This window comes from Monodelphis domestica, chromosome 5 (genome assembly GCF_027887165.1).
Source record: "Monodelphis domestica isolate mMonDom1 chromosome 5, mMonDom1.pri, whole genome shotgun sequence".
Lineage (NCBI taxonomy): Eukaryota > Metazoa > Chordata > Mammalia > Didelphimorphia > Didelphidae > Monodelphis > Monodelphis domestica.
The window spans coordinates 322,192,090-322,216,113 of NC_077231.1; the positions used below are offsets into that span (position 1 = coordinate 322,192,090).

The following is a 24,024-nucleotide window of genomic DNA, read 5'->3' on the forward strand; positions in this document are numbered from 1 at the left end:
GAAAGCAGAGTCCAGGAGAAGATCCTCCGATAAACTGGAGCCACCCCAGCTGGGAGGGCCTCTGACTCTGGCCCCTTCGGGCCAGCCTGGCCTGTTATTGGAGCCATTCCATCAGGCTTGGGACTCCCCTTCCTTCAGACTCAGAATGGCAAAGCACATGCCAGCCCTGAACGCTCCCTTATCAGGCTCCTCGAGCTCCTTTCTGCCATGCGTGAGCCACCCATCATCCTCAGCGAAGCTGCTCCTTCCAGAAATGCATCAGGGCTGCCCTCCCCAGACATCATTAGCCATTAGCCTCCAGCCAGACCCCGGCCCTGCTGCTGGCTCCCTGCCTTCTCTAGGCACCCTCCCTCATCTAGGAAAAGAAGGAATCGGCTGGAGAGGTCCCTGTCCCTTCTCCCCCTAAAGCCCTAAGCCTCAGGCACCCAAAGTGAACAGAGGAATGATGAGTAGGGCTAGTTGTGGTAGCAGTTGGGGTAATGGTGGTGGTAGTAGTAGTGGGGATAGTAGTAGTAGCAGTAGCAGTAGCAGTACTGGGAGGAGGAGGAAGAAGAGGAGGATCCCCCCTCCCACAGTCGGAGGGCCTCAGTCCCCATCCCGGCTCTGGGGAGCAGCGGCTGACAGCGGTAGTGACGGGCGCCCATCCTCGGCCTGCCCGGGCCTCTGTCTCCTCGTCCAGAAAATGGGCGCTTTGCTGCCTGACCGTCCCTCCTAGCTCTGAATCTCTCCAGAGAGGCCATTACCCCCATCTGCTCTTCAGCCTGGCGGCAGTCTGGCCCGTGGAGACAAAACCCCGGGCAAAGGCGGAAGCTTGACCCAGAGGAACACCTGCTCCCCTTCCCCGGTGTCGGAGCCACTTGGAGTCGGAGCCTCGGCCGGCTCTCTGTGCCTCCTGCAGGGGAGGTGGCCCCCAGGCCTCTGGAAACCGAAACGAGCTTCTACAGAGAGCGGCGAGATTTGGGGGCGGCGATGTCAGGCCAGTCCATCACGCCAGCCCACAGCGGAGCAGACACTCGATAGAAAGGAGGATACGGAAAGCCACTGCCTGAGCCTAGCCCGGGAGGGGGAGGAGCCTATGGAGAGGCCCTGCACTGCCGCTGTCACGGAGATCTGGCGGAAAGGCAAATGGCAGCCCCTGGAATGGTGAGGAGCCCCCGGCCTCCTGGAGTCCAGCTACTGGCACTGGCTGACAGGAAGTGCCTCTGAAGCCCCATCAGACCAGCGCCTACGAAAGGGTCAGCTGACTCGCCACTTTGCTCATTGGTCTTCCCTTTGGTCCCTCAGTTTAGGGGTGTCCCTCCGCCATAGGAACACCGCAGGGTAAGTAAGACAAGGAAACGGGCGGCTGAAGCACAGATCAGAAGAAAGAGCTGATTCTCGGATGGGAAAACCTCTTGAAAGCTCTTCTAGGAGGGGCAGCCAGGTGGATCAGTGGCTGGAGACGGGAGGTCCTGAGTTCCAATCTGACGTCACATTTTCCTCTCTGTGTGATTTCAGGCACGTCCCTTGCCCCTCCTTGCCCAGCCCTTGTGGCTCTTCCGCCTCGGTACCGGTACTTCGTGTTACTTCTTAAAGAGAAGGTGAGGTTCAAAAGTAATAAAAAGAAAGAAACCTCTGAGGCTTTGACTTCCCAGCAGGGCTTCAGCTCAGCCAGGGAAGGGGAGAAGAGAGAGGGACGGAGAGAGAAATGAGCCCCATTCTTCCATGGACAGGGAGCACATTTTCCAACATCAGATCCTGCCCCCTTGAGGGGGAATTAAGAGCCTTTACCTGAGTGGCCTCCAGACAAGCTGCCATGTTCCAGTGGATCCGTCATGGAGGAGCGTTTCTTGTCCACCCCCCTGCATGCTGGGGGGCTCCATAAACAGGCAGCCTTTGCCCTCAAGGAGCCACCATTGTTAGAAGAGAAGCAGCATGTCCTGAGGTGAGCTTGGACCCATGGGTGCGCCTCTGTGGGAGCTCCAATCTCCTCTGGAAATGCCTTTTGTTTGGTTGTTCCTACGCAGAGGCAGACTGGTGGAAGCTGTTCAGGAGCAACCAGAACAGGGAGGGATGCCCTTGGCCAGGGCCTTTGATGGAGGGGACGCCAACATGGGGTTCTCAGGAAGTGGAGGGAGAGCATCACTGCTCTTCTGTCCGTCTCCTGAGCTCCCTCGCACCTTGTGAGGATGCAGCCGAACATCCTGAGGGCTAACGTGCCAAATGGACTCAGCTTTGAAGGAAAGACGAATTAGAGGATGTCTCCTACATTTGGACAAGTGTAAATAGATGTGTTTTCCTGTAATTCTTGTTCTTGACATGACATATGGAGCCCAACATGATGGCATGTTTCATTTTCACAGTTCTAATCCTCGATGCTTTCTAGTGTGAAGGAGCAGCCTTTCGGAGCACGGGGTCCTGGGAAGCCAGGTGTCCTGAGCTCCCATCCTCTTCTAGAATCTAGGGCATCACTGCCATTCTGCACCTCTCCCTTTGCGTGGGAAGAGGGCAACATGTGGCAAGAGGCTTCAGGGGCATCCAGTCCAACCTCTGCCTTTCATCCATGAAGAAACGGAGCCACGGACATGCAGTGCTCAGGTATCCAATGGCCAAGATTCAAATTCAACTCCACGACTCCCAAAGCCAACAGGATTTCTCATTTGACTGGGCTACAAAAGGGACTTGTTGATTCTTTATGGATAAAGCCATAAAATGGTTGCAAGAAGGCCGTCTGGCTAACCACTGAGTCACCCAGCCACCAAAAAGGAAAGCTAATGCAGGAGGAGCTAATGCAGACGTAGGTGAGCAGAGGAAGACTAGGAAGAATGAGCAGAGGAAGCTTTCCTCCGAAAAGCCAGTCTCCTCGGGAACACAGAAATTGGAATGGGGTCCTAATGGTGCTTTGAACTAGCTCCACAGATCTTGGTTCACTTCCACTCCTTTCAGTCCAACCCGGTGAAATAACCATTCCTTACATGCTTATTGTGGAAGGGAAATGAACCAACCAACCAGCATTTATTGAGTGCTGACTGCATGTTCGACACCGAGGAAAGGGGAAGCAAAACCACAGATGCTGCCCACAGGAAGCTCCCAGTCTAACAGGGGAGCCAAGTGCTAAATAGCCAGGTAGATGCAGGGCACAGAGCAGCTAGAGGAGGGCCATCTGGGTGGGGTGGGGGGCACGAGCGACTGATAGAGTAAATGGGGGGCCCTGGAGTCAGGGAGACCTGGTTTCAAATCTAGCCTCAGATTCTTACTAGCTCTATGACTCTGGGCACGTTACTTCACCTTGCTTGCCTCCGTCTCCTCTTTAAAATGAACTGGAGAAGGAAATGGCAAACCATTCCAGTATCTTTGCCAAGAAAACCCCAAATGAGGCCTGGAAGAATTCCGATGGGACTAATCGACTACACAACAACTATCACCTAAGGGGAGAACGGCCCTAGGAACTCAGGGTGGGACCAGAAAAGACCTCCTCCAGGGGTGGCTAACTTGAGTGGAGCCTTGAATGAGGTCCGAGATTCTAGGAGCCACAGCCACAAAGCAGGGCATTCCAGGTATGTGGGCAGCCGTGGAAGGGCAAGATGGAGCTCCATCTCAAGGGAAGAGAAGTCAGCTACCAGGGATGGACCACAGCAAGCGTGGAGGAGAGTAACGGGTGAGAGCCCTGGAGTGTCAGGGAAATGCCCAGCTGGGAAGGTCTGTCCGACAGAGTGGTTTGTATACAGGCACTCAGGAGCCAATGGAGTCGGGAATTAAGTGGTCAGAGCCATATTTTGGAAACTCATGTTGGCAGTTGACTGAAGGTTGATGGAGAAGGGAAAGACATGAGACAGGGAGAGTGGTAAAAAGCTAGTGCAATAGTCGATGTCCGAAGCAATAAGGGCCTGAACTAGGGAGTCCGCTGTGTGAGTGGAGAGAGGACATCCAAGGGATTCTGTGGAAAAAGAAATGGCCAGATTTGGTCATGGATGTGGGATAAAAGAAGGAGGATTCAAGAAGGGCTCGAGGCTGAGAATTGGAAGGATGGGGGTGTCTTTGGCAGTGCCGGGGAGATTTGGAAGAAGAATGGCTTTGGGGGGAATGATCAGTTGAATTCAAGATGCCTAGGAGACCTCCAATGTGAAATTCCCAGCAGCGTTCATGGGAGGCTGGAGCTCTGGACAGATTAGAAGAATTGCAGTTATGTGTTGTCTTCCCTATTCGAATGGAAGTTCTCAGAGAGCAGGGATTCTTGTCTTTTTGCATTTATAGACCCAACCCTTAGCACAGAGCCTGACACATCGTGAGCTCTTAACAGCTTTTTTCCCTCCTTTCTTCCCTTCCTTCTTCCCTTCTTCCTCTCTCTTTCTGGGCATGAGAAATGGATTCCCTTCTTTTTTTTCTTCCTTCCTCCCTTCCTTTTGTATCTATTATCCACAGATGATACAGAGTTTTTCCTGGAGTTTCCACAAGGAAGCCTTCCATAGCCTATTGCCTCAGTCGAGCTCCATCCTAATGAAGCGGAGGTTGGTACGACTCCTCTGCTCTAGCATTTCTTATGCCACGCACTGTCAGTAAATGACAGGTAAAAGGGGCAGCACCTATTCGGAAGATGCCACAACAGTCCCTCAACAAGAATGCATTAAGATAGTCATGATCTTCTAAGCACTGGGCTAAGTTGTGAGGACACAGAGGAAGGGGAACAAAAAAGGCACAGGAGGAGGACCCCGAAGCCAGGTCAACCCCCCCTTCTTCCCGTGAGCTCTCCTCTCACCACATATAAGGCACCTTCCCAACAAAGGAGATGCTCCTGGGGGCCTTGGCAGCTATGGCTGGGTTTGGGGAGAGGAAGGGATCCCTCTTCCAGGCTGGCTCGAGGAGAGAAGCTAAGAACGCACAGATGCTGTTTTTCCTTCTACTCGGGGGTAAGGAATGCGGATCACTCACTGCAGTGGGTGGAACTGAGTGGAACCTTTTGACCTGTCATGCAGTATGAGAACGTGGGTGTTATCTTCAAGCCAGCTGAAGGCGTGCCAAGCAGGAGCCACAAATAGCCTGTGTGCGGTTGAACCTGTCGGCTTGAGCCCCAGTGACTCATCGAGCGACTCCTGGGGGACTCTAAACCAGACTTGCAGTGTGGACCTGCCAGGTGTGGCTTCCTAGAAAAGAGCACTAAGATCTGCTTGAGGCCAGGCATGAGAAATTGATGGGGTTCTGGGTCCAAATCACTTGTCATCCTTGTGGCTGCTTCTGTGGCGGCGTCCAATCCAAATTCCTTTCTTTAACAGCCATGGGCTAGAATGCAAGAAACAGTCAGCTATGAGACCTCAATATGCCGGAGCTGGACATATGAGGAAGAGAATGAGAATCCTCTTGGCAACTCTGAAAAGCAGATTCTCCCATTATCTCCCTCGTGCAGATAAGAAACGTGAAGCATCCGTTAAGTAACTTGCCCAAGGTGAGAGTCAAAGGCAAGATTTTAATTCAGATTTTCTTGACTATAAGTCTAGAGCTTTATCCACTAGAAAAGATGGTAGACCTGGACCTAAACAAGAATCCTCTTTGCATGAGTGACAGCTAGTTTGCTGGGCTTTTTCTTGAAGACAGCCAGTGAGCAGAAACCATTTTATGTTGAGGCAGCCCCTTCTCTCTTGGGAAAGCTCTGATTATTCAGGAAGGTCTTCTGACAACAAGCCTAAACTGACCTCTTTCCTGATGGACCCCCACCCTGCCCTTGGTCGAGCCCCTGGTGCTGCCCTCTTGGGAAGAGCAGAATAAGTTGAATCACCCTCCCAAGCACCAGACCTTGAAATACTTGAAGATAATTCACATGACCCACTCTAATAAACTTTCTCTTCTCTAGACTAATTACTATAGATCCAGTCATCCCAATTACCCTCCCTTGGGTGCTCTCCAGTTTATAAATCTCCCTTCTATAACGTGAAGCTGAGAAATTAATATGAAACCCCGCAAAGTGGATTACCCAGGGCAGATGGCACAAGAATTATTGAACTCTCTCTTTTGGGACATTGTGCCCTTCCTAATACAGATTAAAATGGAATTCTTTTTGTGGCTCCTACATTGGTGGCCTCAGACTGAGCATGTGGTACACTAAGACCCCCAGATCTCTTCAATGAGAATGCAGTCTCTCTCTCAACTTCTACTTGTGAATCAGATTCTTTGAATTCAACAATACCAAATCAATGAACCAACAAGCACTATTATGAACGTATGCTCCAGGCACTGTGCTAGGTATGCTAGCGATAGAAAGAAAGGTGAATGTCCTCAGGGAGCCTACATCCTGATGGAGGAGACAATATAAATAGCTACACACAGGGAAAGAAATATTATCAATGGAATAGAAGGGGAGCAGGGTGAGCTCCTAAGTTTAAGACTCTATTTCTTCTCCTTGTTGAATTAGATGAAGTCCAGCCATCTCAACAACCCAAAGGTTTGGGGATCTTGAATGTGATCGAGCATGTCCCTTCCAGCTTGGGTCATCCAAATATGTCACTTCATTGATGAAGTCTGTTAAAACAGTACAAGACCAAACCCAGAAGCCTGGAGTGCTCCACTGTAGGCCTCCTGTCAAGTTTATACTTAATTAGTAGTCAACAGTATTGTTTGGAGTCCTCTGGAGATATTTGCACTAGACAAAACCATTGAGGAAGTCACATTCAAATAGCCGGGGAGAATTGGCTTGTTCTTAAAGCCCAGGGGTTAGAGAAATAAAAAAATGAATAACTAGTTAGGAGGACTAGCCCAACTCTAGGGACTGGTGACAGATTTGAAATTGGTTGAAGTCAGGTCCTCCTCTGGACCAAGAAAAACCTCCCCAGACATTCAATAATACTACTACTAATAATACATGTTAAAAGTTTACAAAGCATTTGAGATATGTTATTTCTTTAGAGTCGTACTGCCTGGAGAGGGTTGGCCATCTATCTCTCCCCCATCATCTAGCTGAAGAAACGAAGGAACAGAGAAGTAAAGCAACATTGCTGTCACCAACAGGATACCAAGAGTGGAGCTTGGGTCTCTTGAATTTTAATTCAGAGCTCCTACTAACCTGATTTCCCATGACATGTAACTTCAATGATGTGGTGACAAGAATCTCTGACTTCTGTGGCCTCGGGATAGCCCAAAGACATGGTGGATGGTGAGCTGATCGAGGGAGTGGGGAAGAGTTAGTCAGTGCTTGCTATGTGCTAGGCATGAGGCTGAGAGATTATTATCTCAAGAATAAGGCAGCAACAACAGATTAGAATGTTTGGTCTCATGTTTCTCATGCAGCCTGAGACTCACAATCGGTCAAAGTTGGACTGGATCCCAAGTGGATGGTATGTGATTATGATGGGATTTTATTGTGCTGTGAGAAATGATGACGGCATCAGAAAATCTGGGAAGACATGTATGAACTGATGAAGAGTGAAATGAGCAGAACATTGAGATTTTTGTATGAAGTGACAACAAGAACATCGTAATGATAACCAGCTCTTGAAAACTTGGCTTCTTTGGCCAGTGCAATGATCCAAGACAATTCCAAAGGACTCGTTATAAACAATGCTGTCCCCCACCCAGTGAGAGGACTGAAGTATATTTTTCCCTTATTTATTTTTCTTAATGCGGCTAATATGGAAATATGTTTTATATAACTATAACAACTATGCCTATAACAATATATAATGGATGTTTTATTTATTGCTTTCTCAATGGTTGTGGAAGAAAATAGAAGCAGGGAGAGAATTTGGAACTGAAAACAATATACAAATTTTAAATAGCCCTAGGCACTACTAGGTCAAGAAAATATTCCAAGAAGTCAGACTAGGAGACACTTTGTTTTGTTTCTTTTTTTTTTCTCAATTCGAACTCATTTCCATGTTATTGGTTTTTGTATTAGGGTGCTCATTTAGCGTCTCTCCTCAATCATATCCCCTCCCCTTTAGTCAAACAGTTGCTTTTCCTCGGTGTTTTTACTCCCACAGTTTGTCCTCTGCTTGAGGATAGTTTCTATTTCTCCTAGATCCCTGCAGATTGTTCAGGATCACTGCATTGACACTAATGGAGAAGTCCATTATGTTCTCTTGTACCACAGTGAATCAGTCTCTGTGTTTAATGTTTTCCTGGTTCTGCTCCTTTCGCTCTGCATCACTTCCTGGAGGTTGTTCCAGTCTCCATGGAATTCCTCCACTTTATTATTCTTTTTAGCACAATAGTATTCCAACACCAACATATACCACAATGTGTTCAGCCATTCCCCAATTGAAAGGCATCCCCTCATTTTCCAATTTTTGGCCACCACAAAGAGCGCAGCTATGAATATTCCTGTACAGGACTTTTCCCTTATTATCTCTTTGGGGTACAAACCCAGCAGTGCTATGGCTCGATCAAATGGTAGACATTCTTTTGTCGCCCTTTGGGCATAGTTCCAAATTGTCCTCCAGAATGGTTGGATCAGTTCACAACTCCACCAGCAATGAATTAATGTCCCAACTTTGCCACATCCCCTCCAGCATTCATTACTTTCCTTTGGTGTCATATTGGCCAATCTGCTAGGTGTGAGGTGATACCTCAGAGTTGTTTTGATTTGCATCTCTCTGATTATAAGAGATGTGGAGCACTTTTTCATGTGCTTATTAATAGTTTTGATTCTTTAACTGAAAACTGCCTATTCATGTCCCTTGTCCATTTTTCAATTGGAGAATGGCTTAATTTTTTGTACAATTGGTTTAACTCTTTATAAATTTGAATAATTAAACCTTTGTCAGAGGTTTCTATGAAGATTTTTTCCCAATTTGCTGCTTCCCTTCTGATTTTAGTTACATTGGTTTTGTTTATACAAAAAGTTTTTAATTTGATGTAGTCAAAATTATTTATTTTACATTTTGTGACTCTTTCTAAGTCTTGTTTGGTTTTGAAATCTTTCCCTTCCCAAAAGTCTGACATGTATACTATTCTGTGTTCACCTAATTTACTTATAGTTTCCTTCTTTATATTCAAGTCATTCACCCATTCTGAGTTTATCTTGCTGTAGGGTGTGAGGTGTTGATCCAAACCTAATCTTTCCCACACTGTCTTCCAATTTTCCCAGCAGTTTTTATCAAATAGTGGATTTTTGTCCCAAAAGCTGGGGCCTTTGGGTTTGTCATAGACTGTCTTGCTGAGGTCATTTAACCCAAGTCTATTCCACTGATCCTCCTTTCTGTCTCTTAGCCAGTACCAAATTGTTTTGATGACCACTACTTTATAGTATAGTTTGATATCTGAGACTGCAAGGTCACCTTCCTTTGTATTTTTTTTTCATTATTTCCCTGGATATCCTTGATCCTTTGTTCTTCCAAATGAACTTTGTTATGGTTTTCTCTAATTCAGTAAAAAAGTTTTTTGGAAGTTCAATGGGTATGGCACTAAATAAGTAAATTAGTTTGGGTAGGATTGTCATTTTTATTATGTTAGCTCGTCCTACCCATGAGTAATAAATGTTTTTTCCAATTGTTTAGATGTAGTTTTAATTGTGTGGAGAGTGTTTTGTAGTTGTGTTCATATAGTTCCTTTGCTTGTCTTGGCAGATAGATTCCTAAGTATTTTATATTGTCTTGGGTGACTTTAAATGGAATTTCTCTTTCTATTTCTTGCTGCTTAAATGAGTTGGAGATATATAGAAATGCTGATGACTTATGCGGGTTTATTTTGTATCCTGCAACTTTGCTAAAGTTGTTGATTATTTCAACTAGCTTTTTGGTTGATTCTCTAGGATTCTTTAAGTAGACCATCGTATCATCCACAAAGAGTGATAGCTTGGTCTCCTCATTGCCTATTTTAATATCTTCAATTTCTTTGTCTTCTCTAATTGCTACTGCTAGTGTTTCTAGTACAATATTAAATAATAAACATCATAATGGACATCCTTGTTTTACTCCTGATGTTATTGGGAAGGCTTCGAGTTTATCCCCATTGCAGATGATGTTTGCTGATGGTTTTAGATATATACTGTTTATTATTTTTAGGAATCTATACTTTTATACTTAGGAATCCTATACTTTCTAGTGTTTTCAATAGGAATTAGTGTTGTATTTTGTCAAAGGCTTTTTCTGCATCTATTGAGACAATCATGTGATTTTTGTCAGTTTGTTTGTTAATATGGTCAATTATGTGGATGGTTTTCCTAATATTGAACCAGCCCTGCATTTCTGGTATGAATCCTACCTGATCATAGTGGATAACCCTTGTGATGACTTGCTGGAGTCTTTTTGCTAGTATCCTATTTAAGATTTTTGCATCTATATTCATTAGGGAGATTGGCCTATAGTTTTCTTTCTCTGTTTTTAACCTGCCTGGCTTTGGGATCAGTACCATGTTTGTGTCGTAAAATGAATTTGGTAGAATTCCTTTGCTCATTCTGTTAAATGGTTTGTATAATGTTGGGATTAGTTGTTCTTTGAATTTTGATAGAATTAATTTGTGAATACATCTGGACCTGGAGATTTTTTCTTAGTGAGTTCTTTGATAGCTTGTTCAATTTCTTTTTCTGGTATGTGGTTGTTTAGGTAGTTTATTTCTTCTTCTTTTGGACTAGGCAATTTATATTTTTGTAAGTATTCATCCATATCACCTAGATTGCCATATTGGTTGCCATATAATTGGGCACAGTAGTTTTTAATGATTGCCTTAATTTCCTCTTCATTAGAGGTGAGGTCTCCCTTTTCATCTTGGATACTGTCAATTTGGTTTTTTCTTTCCTTTTTTAAATTAGACTGACTAGTACTTTGTCTATTTTGTTTGTTTTTTCAAAGTACCAGCCTCTAGTCTTATTTATTAAATCAATAGTTCTTTGACTATCAATTTTATTGATTTCTCCTTTGACTTTTTTGGATCTCTAATTTAGTCTTCATCTGAGGATTTTTTAATTTATTCACTTTCTAGTTTTTTTAAATTTGCATGCCCAATTCATTGACCTCTGCCCTTCTTAATTTGTTTATGTATGAACTCAAGGATATAAATTTCCCTCTGAATACTTCTTTGGCTACATCCCATAGGTTTTGAAAGGATGGCTCACCATGGTCATTTTCTTCAATGAAGTTATTGTTTCTACAATTTGTTCTTTAAGTAACCGGTTTTGGAGAATCATAATGGTTAATTTCCAATTAATTTTTGATTTATCTATCCATGTACCCTTACTAATTATTATTTTCATTGCATTATGGTCTGAGAAGGTTGCATTTATTATTTCTGCCCTTTTTCACTTGTTTGCAATGTTTTGGTGCCCTAATACATGGTCAATTTTTGTGAATGTACCATGTGCTGCTGAAAAGAAGGTGTATTTCTTTTTTCCCTATTTATTTTTCTCCACATGTCTACTAACTCTAATTTTTCTAAGATTTCATTTGCTTCTCTTACCTCTTTCTTATTTATTTTTTGGTTTGATTTATCTAGTTCAGATAGAGGAAGGTTCAGATCTCCCACTAGTATAGTTTTTTCTATCTATTTCATCCTTGAGCTCCTCTAGTTTCTCCTTTAGAAATTTGGATGCTATGCCATTTGGTGCTTACATATTGAGTACAGATATTTCCTCATTGTCTATACTGCCTTTTATCGGGATGTAATTACCTTCCCTATCTCTTTTAACTAGATTTATTTTTACTTTGGCTTTTTCAGATATCATGATTTCAACTCCTGCCTTCTTTTTATCAGCTGATGCCCAATAGATTTGGCTCCATCCTCTTACTTTCACCCTATGCGTATCTACCTTCCTCATGTGTGTTTCTTGCAGAAAGCATATGGTAGGGTTTTGGATTCTAATCCACTCTGCTATTCATTTGGGTTTAATGGGTGAGTTCATTCCATTCACATTCAGAGTTATGACTATTAGCTGTGTATTTCCCAGCATTTTGATTTCTACTCCTGGTCCTACCTTTTCTTCTTTCACTATTTCCTTCTACACCAGTGTTTGTTTTTAATCAGTCCCCCTAGTTCCCACCCTTATTTTACTTCCCTTTCTACCCCCACTCCCTTCTTATCCCCCCCTTATTTTCCCCTGTAGGCTTTTTAAAAATTACTCCCCACCTTCTCCCTCCCTTGTACTGCTTCCCTCCCCACCAGTCTGTTTTTTACCCTTCTACTCTCCTATAGGGCACAAATCTATTCTCTGCCCCCAATGGATTGGATTGTTCTTCCCTCTTTGGATCAGTTTCAAAGCATGTAAGAGTTGAATATTTCCTATCTCCAACCTCTTTACCCTTCCAGTGTATTGATGTTCTCCCACCTCCCACCATGAGCTTCTTTGTGACATATAAATTTACCCCCATTTGTTTCTTTTCCCATTTCTTTTAGTATTAGCCTCTTTTTTTAGCTCTGATTGTATACACACACATATATATGCATTTATAGATGCATATATCTATATATCTATTTATGTCTTGTCCTTTCATCCTATACAGTTTGTCACTGTTCCCTCTAAGTGTAATTCTTCTAGCTGCCCAGGTGATAGCAACAGTTTTTAAGAGTTACCAGTGACCTCTTTTCTTATAGGGATACATAACATTTTAACTTACTGAATCTCTTAAAAATTTTTTTGTTGTTTTTTTGTTTTATTTTTCTTTTCCCCCTATTTTTAAATTTCCTTTTAATGATTCTCTTGAGTTCTGTGCTTGGGCATTAAATTTTCTGTTCAGGTCTGGTCTTTTCTTTACGAATGCTTGGAATTCTTCTATTGTGTTGAATGACCATACTTTCCCCTGTAAAAATATAGTCACTTTTGCTTGGTATTTGATTCTTGGTTTTAGACCTAGTTCCCTTGCTTTCCAGAATAAAATACTCCATGCCTTTCGGTCCTTCAGTGTGGATGCTGCCAGATCCTGCATTATGCTCACTATGTTTCTATGGTATCTGAATGGCTTCTTCTTGGCAGCTTGTAATATCTTTTCTTTGGTCTGATAGTTTTTGAATTTGGCTATAACATTCCTGGGTGTTGTCACTTGGGGATTAAATACAGGAGTTGATCTGTGGATTCTTTCAATATCCACTTCCCCCTCTTGTTCTAGGATATCAGGGCAGTTTTCCTGAATAATTTCCTGTAGTATAATGTCCAGGCTTTTTCTTTTGTCATGGTCTTCTGGTAGACCAATGATTTTTAAATTGTCTCTTCTCAAACAATTTTCTAAATCTTTTGTTTTGTAAATGAGATGCTTCATATTTTCCTCAATTTTTTCATTCTATTAGTTTTGTTTCATAGTGTCCTGCTGCCTTGTGAGGTCACTTAATTCCAGTTGTTGTATTCTGGTTCTTAAAGACTGGATTTCATCCCTGGCTTTTTGGTCATCCTTTTCCTTCTGGTCTGATTTTCTTTGAAGGTTGTCTTTCATCCTCTTTACCTCATCTTTCATCTCCTTTGCCTCATCTTCCATCTCCTTTGCCTCATTTTCCAGCTGGTTGATTTTGGTTTTCAAGACACTATTTTCTTGTTTTAGTTCCTCTGTTTCCAGATGACTTATCTTAATTTTTAAGTTCTTTTCCCAATTGTCTTCAGCCTCTCTTAATTGTGTTTTGAGTTCTTCTACAGCCTGTATCCAATTCGCTGGGATTTCTGATTTATCTTTTGCTGATCTCTCCCCCTCTGTTCAGTTTGCTGAGTAGAAGCTGTCTATTGTAGTTTCTTTCTTCTTTTTCTGTTGTTTGTTCAAATTCACCCCTTCTTTACTCCCTGTATTTTTCTGTGCTCTTGCTCTTTTCATTTTTTTGGTTTTAGGGGCTTCTGTCAGTTTTCCCTCTTGGAGCTTTAACAAGAGATCTCTTGGTATAGTCTCTGTTAGAGGTTTGCTGGGGTTTGAGCTTACCTGTCCTCTGGAGGCTTTTGATTGGATTAAAGTCCAGCAGTCAATGAGGATGGGTGTGGAGCCTAGGCTTCCCTGAGTTCTGGAGACTTTTGATGGGATTAAGTTCAGCTTACTTGGGCTGGGTGTGCTCTGAGTCCAAAACTTCCTGGAAGGCTGGAGCAAATATGGAAGATCTCCACAGCTCTGGCCAGGCTGCCAGGTCTATGCTCCCTCTCTAGCTCCTTCCCCACCATCTGTGCTGGATGCGCTGAACTTGGCACAGCCCTGCTCGCAAGGTACACCCTCCAGACCATCACCTTTGCCTGCCCAGAAGTTCCTGCTGCTGCTGGAATCTCAGAGCTCTGGGACCTTCCTTCTGTCTTCCCCTTAAACCCGAGTGTTCTCAGATTCTGGCTTTGGGGGGGGGCATACCTTTTGAATTAGTTCCAGCAGGAGGGTTCCTTGTCTCTTTCTTGTTGTTAAGTTTGTTTTTCAGTCCCCTGGGAGCATTCAGTTTGTGATCAATTAGGAAGGGTATTTAGAGGTCTGAACTTCTGCTCCTTCTAGGCCTCGATCTTGCCTCCACCTTCCCTCAGTTAGGAGGCACTTTGGAAATTCCAAATTTTCCACTTTTAAAAGACAATGTGTGGGAGACAATCAAATGTAATCAACTTTGCTACTACTAACAATGCAATGATCCAGGACAATCCTGAGGGACTTATGAAAAACAATGCTGTCCATATCTAGAGAAAGAAGTGTGGGAGCAGAAACACAAAAGAAAACATTTTTTTATCACTTGTTTATATGAGTATAGGATTTGGGGTTTGGATTTTATAAGATTATTATAAAAATGAATATTATAGACCTAGGATTTATTTATTTTTATTTTAAAGTGTTTTTATATGGCTACATGATTCAGGTTTTTTCCGTATCCCCTCCCAGAGCCAATAAGCAATTCCACTGGGTTATAATATTTTCACATTATTCATTTTTGTAATAAAGCAATCTTTTAAAAACTAAAACCCCACATCCTATATTCATATAAAATGTGATGAATCACATGTTTTTCTTCTGTGTTTCTGCTCCCACAGTTCTTTCTCAGGATGTGGATACATTCTTTCTCATACGTCCCTCAGAATTGTCCTGGGTAATTACATTGATGCTAGTAGCAAAGTCAGTTACATTTTATTGTCCCACAAAGTTTCAGTTATTGTGTACAATTGTGTACAAGTTTCCCTGGTTCTTCTCCTTTCACTCTGCATCAATTCCTGGAGGTCTTTCCAGTTCGTATAGAAACCCTCCAGTTCACCATTCCTCACAGTAGCACAATAGTATTTCATCACCAACATATGCCACAATTTGTTCAGTCATTCCCCAATTGAAGGGCATCCCCTCATTTGGAAACACTTATTGACTGATAATGCATGTATAACCCAGTGGAATTGCTTGTCAGCTCAAGGGGGAGGACGAAGAGGGGAAGGAGACAACAAAAATCATAGAACCATGGAAAATTTTTTGGGAAAAAAAGAGACAATGTGGACTTTAATTCAAAATTCTCTTAAAATGATGTCAACAAAACTACCAAAGAAAGTACTGATCTATTCATAGGTGGGTTTTAATTGGACAAGATCACTTAGAGAATTTCACTTTGAGAAAGTTTCAGAGGGAGAATAAAGGACTAGTTGGCATCTAAGGTCCCTTCCAGCTCTTAATATATGGTGCTAAATTGTTTCTTCAAAATAGAATCTATAGTGACTCAGGATTTCAGAGACATCAAGTCCTCGCCTAATTGATGTCCACAGTTGGATCTAAGGTAAGTCAGGAGAAGGACTTCCTGAAAATGAGTTCTAGCAGGACTTTCTTTTCTCAAGTCAGTATCACTCAATTTTTGTGGGAATCTGTGATTGAATTCCAATAGCTTCTGTGAGAAGGTGTCCATGTTCTCTTTCTCCACACTCTGGCTCTCAGTGAATCAAAAGCCAACTCTTAAGTGCATACCATATGCCAGGTATTGTCTTTATTCCTGGGGTCACAAAGACATTCGGTAAATAGGCCCGGCCCTCAGTCAGCTTGCATGTTCAAACCTTTTCAAAAGAAATCTGAAAATGCTGCATAAATATCAGCTATCTTAAGTGCCATCATCATCCTAATTCGTATCCTCATCATTATTCCTTCCATGGATCTTAGAGCTATGGGCACTCCTTCCAATGGAATAGATTGTGACCCATAAGTGCCTACCCACCTTGTGCCATTCTCTTTCACAGCTCACAAATTCTCCCCAGACGATCTCTCTCATCGTCCTAGAAGAGGAAAGAAGGAAATCTATCACTATCCTCCTCTTTGTCTTCACCACTGTTAATATTTCTCCAGTGATTCCCAATCATCTTTCTTTTTTAACCCTTAACTTCTGTCTTGGAATCAATACTTAGTTTTGGTTGTACCACAGAAGAGCAGTAAAGGGCTAGGCAATTGGGGTTAAGTGACTTCCCCATGGTCACAGAGTTAGGAAGTATCTGGGGGCAAATTTGAACCCAGGACATCCCATCTCTAGTTTGGGCTCTCTCTGCCTCTGAGGGATTCACAGGCATATTGAAGGAAGTCCAAGCCTGATTTCATCTGATGTGGCTAAGGTTAGAAATATATAGAACAAAGGAGGACTTAAGAGGAATATACTGGCGTAGAAAGAACAAGATGACATGTGAGGTTGTAAATCCAACAGGAACAAATCTAACCAAATGTGAATTGAGGAATCCCTATGTAAAGAGAAGAAATCCCCCCTGTAGCAATAGAAGTCCTTCCTCACCAGATCTGAAGTCCCATATTTCATCATGCCTGTTATAGAGGCAGCTCTGTATCACCTCCATCCCTCAGCACCTATATAATTATCTCAGACTTTCAGTGGCAGCTTTGGCATGTGAGGTTTCAGAGATGATCTGGAAAATCTTGCCTTGTATGTGCATTATAGAAAGGGAATCAGAACATGAAAACATTTGTTTTATGCTTCCAAATTCCCCTGAGGCTTAGCAGCATTTGGTGTATTTATCGTTCTCATTACAAGCAGATTCTCTAACTCCTTAGAGCAGGTGGAGGAAAGATGGAGCCAGGGTCATTCCTCTAAGGCCTATAAATCTATGTGTCAGGAGAATGAGCAGAAGAAACTTAGACTCAGAAAGGGAAAATGCTTTCCCCAAGGTCACTCAGGTCCTAAAAAAAAGCACAACCAGGGTTCAAATTCAACCCCTTTCCCACTCTATAATTAGCTTGAGCTCAATGTTTGTCTAATGTTCAACACAATGAAAACCATAAAAGAGGGGTTCTTGAGAAGAGAGGAGAGCCCTGAGCAACAAAGACTCAAACATATTCAAGAGGAGAAAAGAAACTGAGACAGACAGTATCACGCCTCAGAGACTCTCCCCCTTGAGTTTTCTTCTTCCTTGTTTTCATGGTATTTTCTCAGATTAACTGCTAACCCACTTCCTGTATTTCTATTACTTGTCCTAGAAAAAGTGATGATGGTGAGTGCTAGAAAATTGACTTCTTACCCTGAAATCCAGTGATGTGATTTGAAACTCATTGGCTCAAATGGGGTGGAAGCCCAGTTATTGAGTCAGAAGCCATGGCTGGACTCACGTTCCAGCCCTTCTTCTATTGTATGATTTTAGGTCATTTCTTCTCTGAAGTGATTGCAAAGGTCCCTGGAAGTGCTTCCATTCCCTGAATCTAAAGTTTACACGTGGGTCCTCTGAAGCTTTCTGATTGCTTCGGTTCATATCTTCATAAAAGCTTTTCTCCCATCATTATCTTTTATCCTTCCATCTTTTCTTCTGCCACTAGAATGCCTAACCCTGTTATTTGTCTTCACTGCAATCTCCAAACCCTCCACCCCTCAATTCTTTCTCAGAATGTTATCCATTCATTGCCAAGCTCGATCCTTAGATTATTCCCACTATCTACCTCCTTCACTCCTACATCATGCTATCGAATGGAGCCGAAGAAAATCGTGAAACCGATGATAGATAGATTCTGCTGTAAACACGTTCTACAACCTCTCTTGAGCCCTTATTGAAACAAGACTTCCTTTTCTACCTTGCTAAGTAATTTTCTAGCCCGCTCTTCACAGCAGCTACTCCAAATCTTTTACACTCTCTCCTACGGCACTGCTCTCACGAGCATCCCAGCTAAGGACTTTGATTCATATTTCACCCAGAAAAAAGGAGGCTCTTCACCAAAAGCTCCTCTTCCTCCTCCAGTCCCATCAGCCAGGCATCTTATCCCACTGAGTTCTCTTTTCCCTTTATCTCACTTGAGAAGGGATCCACTTTCATTGCTGAGGCAAACATTCTGCATGACCTTCTCATCCATCTCATCTTCTCTAACATATGAGGGCCACTATCATCCCTGACTTGTTGTTGTGATTCAGTCATGTCTGAATCTTCCTGACTCTGAATGGAGTTTTCTTGGCAAAGAAACTGGGATGGTTTGAATTTTTCTTCTCCCATGGATTAAGGTAAACAGAGGTTTGGTGATTTGCCCAGAGTCACAACGCTGGTGAATGTCTGAGGGAAGATTTCAACTCAGGCCTTCCTGACTCCAAGCCCAGTGCTCTATCCTCTGAGCCATCTACCTGTCTTCATCCTCCCCAGGCTTGTTCCTATATTCAGTCTCTCCCTATCTGTTGGTACCTTCTCCACTGACTACAAACATATTCAAGGCTGTCTAATCCTTAAAATATCATATGCTATCATCCTTGCTAACTATTGTCCCAGATCTCTCCTCCCGCTCATGGCTGACGAAGGCTTATTGGCTAATTGGCTGTTATTTACAAAGTCCTTACAATGTGCTGGGTACTGTAAAGGCTTCCCAAGCTTCCTCCAATATAGTCATCACTGGCCCCTTCTCTAATGTCCTCCATGCTCCTTTCTGCTTGGCAAGGGGATCAGATTACTCTAATTTCTAAGAATCAATCAGCCAAATATCCCAAACTATTTCATCCAAAAGTAAGTCTTTTATCACTAATGATCCTAAATGTCAGCAAGTCATTGTTGTTGGGATTGTTTTGAACCTTCTTTTTTGAAAAGGAACAAAAGGAATCATAAGAATGACGGCTTGACTTTTGAGTGAGTTGAATGTAAGCCATCAGCTTTACCCTCTCTTCCATTCATTGAAGTCCATGGGCAAGATGGAAGTCAGTATGACTGGCAATGGCCTGAGACTGTGGTGGAGGACTTTGGTGTCATTGATGTCTGACCAAGCTCTAAGCTCTCCCCAGTGCCTGTTTCAGCTTCTTCTTGGCCTTTGGAACAAATTGTTTGCATTGACCCATTCCACATTGGTGTGGGGGGAGGCCTGGAATTTAAAAGTAACCTAGATTTGAGCTTTTCCCTTTCCATGTTTGAAGCATCAAAACAAATAGACCCTTCAATCTAAGGTAACACAAGATGTGTTTGAAAGAAAGTCGCAATACTCCATCTTGCTTTCTCTAAATAATGGAACCATTTGTCCATCTTTTTGTTTAGGATAGAGAGCCAGCCTGGATGTTGGAAAGACCTGGGATTAAGGCTCATCAATTAGATGTTCTGGCTTGGGTGATCCTGGGTAAGTCCCTTAACTTCCCTGGGCTATGTTCTCATAGACTACAGTACAAGCCCCTGATGTGTGTTAGTAGGATTATTCCTCACTAGGCATCTCCTATGCTCGGGAAGTCACATGTCTAGACCAAAATAACACTGTCTAAACTATATCCACCAATGAGGAGTTGAAGCATTTGTGGAAAATAAAAAGAATTAAGTTATGTAAAAGCAACTCAGATTCAAGGACTTGGCACTGGGGGGAAGTTTACAGGACATCAAGTCCAGTCCTTTCATTTCCTATGAATGACTAAGCCTATAGAGGTTAAATGACCTTGTCCCAGGTCACACAGGAAATAAGTGGCCACGGTGCAAATTGAGCCCAGCTCCTGAAATTCCCAAGGTAGCACTCAGTTCACAACACTCTGGTCTTTTCTGTCCAAATTTTTAACAACTGTTTTGACTTTCTCCTAAGGAATATATCGAACCACCATGTTCATGTAGCTCTGTTCAAGGGAAGGAGTGAAGAGCCCTTTGGAGGTGGAGAATGCATCTCCCAGAGTATGTCACAGCTGACAAATGATGCTAGTTCCTCGCCCAACTGTGGCTCATCACAGCAGTCCTAAAGAAATGTTGAAAGAATTAATGTCAATCAATCAATCCATCAGTCAATCAATCAGCATTATTAAGAGCATCTAGATATGGCTCCACTTTCTCTGGAAAGAGAACGGAGCCCATAGTCACAATTCCGAGTTTTTTGTACTGACTAAAGACTTCTTTGCCATCACAGAGGCCCAGGGAAATGCTGCAGAAGGGCCCTCACAGGCTGGCACATTCACATGCCCCTCTTGCAATTCTGGAAACACAAACCATTCTCCTCTTTTACCCTTGGATGACCAGTGTGCTGACTCACAGGGCTCATCATGTCTCTTAAGAATAAGAACAATTTGACTGCGAAGTTAAATGTGGAGTTTGTTATGGGCATTTCCATTAGTTTTGGCCCCAAGTACTGAGCTCTCCTCCAATATTCCAAGATTCCCCCAATGATGCAGTCCTCAGATGACCTTCTTATGTTATGTATGATCACTAGAAGTCCAGAAAGGTCAAGAGAAGACCAAGACAAGCCCTGGCTCCCCACATGCAGACAATGGAAATCCATGTGGGGCATGACCTTTACTCCATCATCTACCTATAGTGCCATGTTCTTCTATTATCCTCACCAGATAGCTTCCTATGGCACCATGCTTTTAACACGGTGCCTGATACATGGTAGGGGCTTAAAAATGTTTGCTGATTGATTGCTTTTAGTTGTCTTAATGTGAGACATAATTCACATCTGAGACAACTGCCAATACAAAACAAGGGACTCCATAAACAGAGATCCAGAGCTTAAAGGAATCTCGGAGGTCACCTAGCCCAACCTCTTCCAAATAACTGGCCCAATGTTACAGCTGTGTAAGTGGCAGAGCTAGGAGTATCACCCAAGGACTCCAACTCTAAAGCCAACATAGTCTACAGAAGCAAGGGATGAACTGGGTTCCTTCTTCACTTGACACCAGGAACCATGATTGGTCCACCATCACTCCTGCAATTGCAACATGCTTTGCTGGACTTTTTATGGTTAGGACTTTCAATTATTAGCCAGATGGTCACATGGAAGTTTGGGATCAACAAAGGGATTGGGAGGGCCAGGGTTTGAAAGTATGGGCTTTTTCATGCATGTATGTCTATATTGGAAGTCCTCCAATAAATGTCACTTGATCATTTGTCAAATATGTTGGATAGGTTTCTCCCCACTTTACCCCAGCTCACTGAGGTCCTTTCAACATCTTAGATTCTCTGTTTATGAGAAATTAGATGGCATCCCTTCAGTTTTTCAAGGTCAAGAAAATTAAAGATGGAGGATCAAAGTCACCGCCCACAGAGATCATAACTGGTGTTGGCTAAGGTGCCAGTCGAAAAAGGTTGAATTATGCGCAATGAGAGTTATGCTGAAAACAAAGTGACCTCACTGGCATTTCATCCCATCTTTCAGTTCCTGCATGCTAGATCAATTTTTTTTTCACCAGTTCAGCTATTCCAATATAACAAATTGGCCTCATCTCCATTGGTCAGCTCCTTCCTCTAATGCAGACAACTTAATGGATTTTATTTCTAAATACAGTATGGTTTGTTTCGGAGTAATTTCAACTTTAGGTTATTGTACAAATTATGCCCTCCCTGGAAATGGAAGCCTGTTGACCACTGAAACAGAGAAGTCTAATGGATGACCTAAATCAGCCAATTGTGCCTCGCCAGCAAAGGTCAGTTGGCTTGAGTTTTTTATCCTTTTAGAGATATGATACTAATTCACAAATCAAGTTCTCCCCCTAATGGCCAGATGGCTTACAGAGAGGCTGGGCTCCATGCTTAATAGGCCATTATAACTAGGCTGGCAATGCTTCCCTCTGGCTGACTGTATTGGAATGGAGGGAGGAAAAAGACAGATATTTCAACACATTAAAATGGTGTTAATCGGAGTGTGTTCAAGCAATGAAAGACTGACACAAAACTGCCCCAGTTAAATAAACATTATCTGTCAAGATCCCATCCAAGCAACTCCACGAAAGATGTTGGTGTCATGGAGGGGCATTCATTCCCACTCCAATGATCCCTCACAGAAGTCGCGGGCTCCCTGGGCCTCTATCCTTGGACAGCAAGGAAGCAGCTATTAGGAAAGCGTGCAAAAGAAGGGGTACTCATGTGGGATAGTTACTGGCTCGAAACAATTATTGCATTTCAAATGTTTCTAATCAAAATTAATCTGCCTCATCTCTGAGAGATGGCCAAGCCTTTGTCACAAGTCAAATTATCCTGAGAGACTGATTTGGGGGCAAAAAAGTGTTCGTTATTATTTTATCATGTGTATTAATCACACCTACATTGTTATTATTATATATGTTTATTATTGTGACACCAGGTTTATTAGGTAGGTCAGCAATACAAACTGATGACGTGATATAGGTCTCCACAGTCATCTCTTGAAAACCAGGAAACCGGGCTGTGCTAGCCAGCCTAATAAACAGATTGGGGGATCTCATTATTCAACCTCTCCCTTGACCATTCCAAGACATCCTGCACTGGCGATAGCTAATTAGGAAGTGGTCCATCAGCCTCTCCTCCCTTCCCCACACCTGTGTCATGGGAAAGACATAGCCAGCCAAAGAACCCTTGTCCCCTTCAATTATTACACCAACTCTGTTAAGAAGGTAGATGTTCCTTTGATTCCCAAGGACAAAGAAAATGTGAAAAGGAGCAGACTAGATGGCATCTCTGACCCAGATCCCAGACACGGGAATATTTAGCAATTCCCTCTAATATAGAGAAACAAACACAGCATATGAAAAACAAGTCTCACCCTGTGACAAAATTCACTGTTGCCAGGGCAGAGTCTCGGGGCTCTCTTCCTTGATCTCGGGCTGACTTTAGATGTGACCTTGGGCATGTGGTGTCCCCTTGCCCTTGTAAGGAGAAGTGGCATTCCTCAGCTGACAGGGGATGGGAATTAGACGTGACATCGAGGAAGCACTTTCAAGTCTGCACAATACTTTCCACACATGGGTCCTTGGATCTGATGCTCTGAGTCACTCACTGAGAGAGGGAGGCACTGTCCTGGCATGAGGGCTCCCACTTTGTAGGTGACTAAGCTCAGATCTGACAGCTAAGAAATGACAGAGGAGGAGTTGGAACTCTGGTGCTCCTGAATCCAAGTCTGCTCATGCTGCCTCTGAAGTAAGAACAAGAAGCTTCTTTCTTTATCACATTTGTTTTTGTGAAGCTCATGTTACTTTAATGACAAATCAAGCATCAGGAGGATTCAGGGAGAGATAATGTGGTTCAGTGGATAGAGCACTGGATTTGAATTCACAGAAGTCGGGTATAAATTCTGACTATCACTGTCTGTATGACTTTGGGTAAATTTAGGGTTCTCTACATCTCCATCTCTCTAACAATGCCCTTCTCTGTCTCTCTCTCTCTCTCTTCTTTCACTCTTTTCCATGGTTTCTTATTTTAACAAGAAACATTTTGAGATGAAAGATTCTAACTCTAGGGGGCAGCTAGTGTGATTCAATGGATTGAGAGGCGGGAAGTCCTGGGTTCAAATTTGACCTCAGACACTTCCTAGCTAGGTGACCCTGAGCAAGTCATTCAACCCCCATTGCCTAGCCTTTATTATTCTCTCTTGGAACCAAGACACAGGATTGATTCCAAAATGGAAGGAAAGTTGTTGGTTTGTTTGTTTGTTTTTTTAGTGATTCTATTACTAATGAAAAATGGCATTACTTCTTTCCTAGTTTATTGCTAATATTGGTATAGACATGTTAAATATTTTATGACCATCTTCCCTTCTATCTCTTTCCTCCCAAGTGATTCCTTCCCTGATTCTCACAAACATACCCAGAGGTTTAAGAAAAAGCTGGTTTGGCAGTCCCTAAAGTTCTCATCCCATATCTTTCTTCATTTTTAAAGCCAACCACCTGGAGGTTTCTGTTTTTCTCTATTTCCTCTTCTCTCACTCATTGCTGTCTGATCTCTAGGTTTAGAGGGCTATTCCTTCATACCATAGGTGCTTAATGGATGCTTCTTTATGGATTGTGATGAATTTGGAGTAGATGATAAGGCTTTGAGGAAAAGAAATCCCTTAG

At 42.9% G+C, this 24,024-nt stretch overlaps 1 long non-coding RNA gene across 2 annotated transcripts; it reads left to right on the top strand.

Moving 5' to 3' along the window:
* Window positions 1–567: 567 nt before the first annotated feature.
* LOC103098219 (uncharacterized) lies at window positions 568–24,024 on the top strand. 2 transcript variants are annotated; one of them, XR_473812.3, is made up of 3 exons: window positions 568–1,924; window positions 19,289–19,367; window positions 19,815–24,024. It is a non-coding gene; the product is annotated as an uncharacterized LOC103098219 (long non-coding RNA). The 2 variants fall into 2 exon arrangements; XR_473811.3 differs by lacking the exon at window positions 568–1,924 and adding an exon at window positions 15,010–15,585.